Source organism: Cupressus sempervirens, chromosome 7, assembly GCF_028749045.1.
Source record: "Cupressus sempervirens isolate cs-2001-9-10 chromosome 7, ASM2874904v1, whole genome shotgun sequence".
Lineage (NCBI taxonomy): Eukaryota > Viridiplantae > Streptophyta > Pinopsida > Cupressales > Cupressaceae > Cupressus > Cupressus sempervirens.
In genome coordinates, this window is record NC_143124.1 from 442,426,136 (window position 1) to 442,430,053 (window position 3,918).

Here is a 3,918-nt window from a genome sequence, read left to right on the forward strand (position 1 = left end):
CCCATCAAAGTTCCCTTTGATCCATCCAAAAGGAGGTGCCTTCCATTTTATAATCAATCTTGGATTATCAATTTTTAGATTGGACCTTTTAGATTGTAAAGGGTTCTCAAAATGGAAAGTTTGCTCAGAAATTCTCTGGGATTTAAAGTTCTCCTTGATGGCTCTAATGGTATTCTAAGGAGGCACCCATCCTAGAAGATCTTTACTCCTAAAAGTTCAATTATTTCTTTCTTTCTAGATTCCCCACCAGAGGTAAGGGAGAGTAAGTTTCCAAAGAAAAAGAGCATCAATATCCTTAGAGGGACAAAGCCAGCTTCTAAAAGAGAGCTCCACATTGTTTTGATGGACCCATGTTATACCCCAAAAGTTAAGAATCTCAGTCCAGACTTGGTGGGTGTAGGAGCAATTCAAAAAATTATGGTCTCTATCTTCAAAACCATTTTTGCATAAAATACACCTGTTAACCACATTAATACCTCTTTTTTGCAAATTATCAAGGGTTAGAATTTTATTTTGAAGCATAATCCAAAAGAAGATATTATTTTTTGGAATGAGACCCTTAATCCAGGCATGAGACCAAAGAGGTTGACTTCCCTTTGTATATGAGCATATTAAATTCATAAACTTCAAGATAGACTAAGATGAACTCTCAATTAAGAATATGAGCCATTAATGGACTCTCTCAATAAGAAGCTCTCTTGTTGAGTAGCTTTATCTAAATGGATAGGATGTATGCTCAATATGCTTCCAAAGGCTTCAATGGATGATTGTAAATTTTTAGTGTGGATAGATGGCTTTAGTATGGATTTGGCTCTCAAAATAGCATTATAACTTTACTTCATGGATTGTGTTAAAATGACTTGGGAGAGGATTCCTTAAATAGGCAAAGGGCTTAAGGGATCAAGGGCTAGGATGCAAGGATGTGAAAAAGCTTATAGAAGGCTCAGATTGCATGAGAGGAGAGCACATGGATTATGCTTCCTTACAACCAATCAGGGAGTGACACATGTCACATGGTGAGAGGATGGAGGAAAGGGGAAGGATGAGTCAACAAAGGAGGCTCAAGGGATAAAATCTTCATAAAGACCCTCATAATGACTTGTAAGAGCAACAAAAGGGCTTGGAAGAGTCATTTATGACCCAGTGGGCTTCATAAAGTTTTATGGTTGAGATATTTTGAGGGTGATGAGAGCAATTTCAACTTGGAATTGATTAGGAGGGTTTTAAGCTTGCTTAGGCTTGTGCAAATGATTAGAGGATGGATTAGGATGGTTTAGGATTAGCTTAGGGATAGGCAAGTGGATGGCATTTAATGAGGGTGGGTGAAGGAGGAGATATTTGTTAACTTTGGCTTGGGTTAGTAATTCTTAACCCATGTTTAGGGAATGTGACAAGGTTAGGAGGGGATTAGGAATAGGTTTAAAGACATCTTCTAGAAGAGTCTAGACTTTGGATGAGGATAAAGACTTTCTAGAATAGTCTAGAATTTCCTAGGATGAGGATGAAGACTTTCTAGAAGAGTCTAGAACTTCCTAGGATAAGATTTTATGAAATAAATAAAGTTTTATTTATTTCAAGGGTTTGGGTTGAGGAGATATTTATTAAAATATTTTTAATAAACATGAGGATTAATATTTAATCTTAATTAAATATTTTGAGTTGGGATTAGGGGTAGGAAATGATGAGATTAGCCTTTAATCGAAATTAAAGAAGGATTAGAAGATTTTGGAAGAGGTTAGTGGTCTTAAGGAAATTGGCCAAGATTTGGGCAAAAAATAAATAAATTATTTAGTTTGGGATTTTTGGTCAATTTATTAATTAAATAATTAATAAATAAGGAAATAATGTTTAAATAAGATTTAAACATTTTTGGGAGGAATTCCTTAATTAAATATTTTAAATTAAGATAAAGGGATTTAATGGCATAAAAATAAATAAATAAATTAATTAAATAATTAATTAATAAATGATGATGTCATCAGGACTTTTTCAGAAAATAAAAAATACTTTATTTTCTAAACAATTTTTGGTCAATTTATTAATTAAATAATTAATAAATAAGGAAATAATGTTTAAATAAGATTTAAACATTTTTGGGAGGGATTCCTTAATTAAATATTTTTAATTAAGATAAAGGGATTTAATGGCATTAAAATTAATTAATTAATTAATTAATAAATGATGATGTCATCAGAGATTTTTTCAAAAAATAAAAATACTTTATTTTCTAGAGGATTTTTAGGTGTCTACATTTTGCCCCTCTTTGATGTGATGCCGCAAGTGGCATGGCATCAAAGATAAGAAAATAAGATGCCCAAGGCTAGAGCAGAAGAGGAGAGAATGGACTGTGAGATGCCCCCTCAAGAAGGCTGTGGGGAGAGAAAGCGAGGCTTGACGACTTCTTGAAAAGTACAAGAATTTGAGATGAGCAAGAAGACTCAGATTTGCTTAAGAGAAGAGGTTTGGTTAGCTCAAACTCTCACTACGGGAGAATGATAAAGGGAGAATTAGAGGCACAAGAGGAAGCAAGCTTAAGATCTTAGGGATTGCAGAGGATGAAGGAGCGGAGCGCTATAAAAGGAATCTAGGATGGGGAGATGGATGAGGGGATTAAAAAAGTTGATGCAACGGGATTTCAAAGAGTCAGATTGGCGGAAGATGGGTTTCGGAGATCCCTAGGACTAGGATTGTGGATCTCGAAAGATGAGGCTTGGTGGATTGATTTGGATTGGCGGATCTCTAAGACTAGGATTGTGGATCCCTAAAGCTAAAGGTGAGGAGTGATTCAAAGAGATAATGATGCATAAGATGGGGTAGGAGAGATGGATGTCGGATATGGATGGGGGATAATGGAGATGAAGGAAAATGATTGAAGCTTTTTGAGCGGGGGGATACTTCAAAGAGAAGTACCACCATGTAGTTGAGCACTAGATTTGCTATAGGACTGTTGGTTAATTGCCAAGGTTACCAAGAACATCAAGGCCTTTTCACCAACCATCCAAAGGACTGGCAAACTAACTCAAAACAAACACGCAAGGATTGCCCCAGCATTACACATGAATCTTAGAGGAAGCAGCATGGAAACGACACTGGAGAACCCACAAGCAGAAAAGAAAAACAAATGAAAGACCTGATTAAGACCTTATGCTCTAATTGCCCCATTCGCAGCATACCATGATATGGAAGATCGTGGCAACCTTGAGGAGGGAACAAGGAGATTGCTTGGAAAAGATACTTCAAGACCCAAAAGGGAAGATCCCAAATCAAAAGAAAGTGAAAATCCAAAAGAGAGCCATTTGCCAACGAGATGGGTAGGACAAGGTACTAACGGACCAAGATCAGACATGAGGAAAGCTATATCCTGCAAGGACCTATCAAAGAGCACCAAAGCTGGTGGATTTGGATGAGTGATGCATCTGGCAAGCTGAACTAAGAAAGATAACACTTTGGTGATAGGAAATCTAGCTAAAGGATGCGTTGGAATAGCTAACCAAGATGTGTGATGGGTGCAAGATGCTGATCAAGGATGAACTGACACGAACACTGGATAGATGCAATGGTACTAAGCTAAAGAGGATGTATAAGCTGACAGACCAAGATATTTACAAGTGATCTAATCAAGATATGGTACAAGCTAACGAACCAAGATAGTTACAAGTAGGAAAAAGCTCAGGATGATAGGATAGCGGGATGGTTCGATGTTGTGCAAGATGCGAAAGCTAAGGGTGGGGTGATAGCGAAAGATATGGATTTGGCAGGATGCATCCAATGATGATGAGAGATTTTGTGACCAAGGATAGCTAGAGGAGCAAGATGAGATGGCTGGATAGGATGGTACATAGCTAGTATTATGATGGATATAAAGAGATGACATTGGGTTTGCATGAGGATAGCCTAGAGCTAGATACCAATGACAAG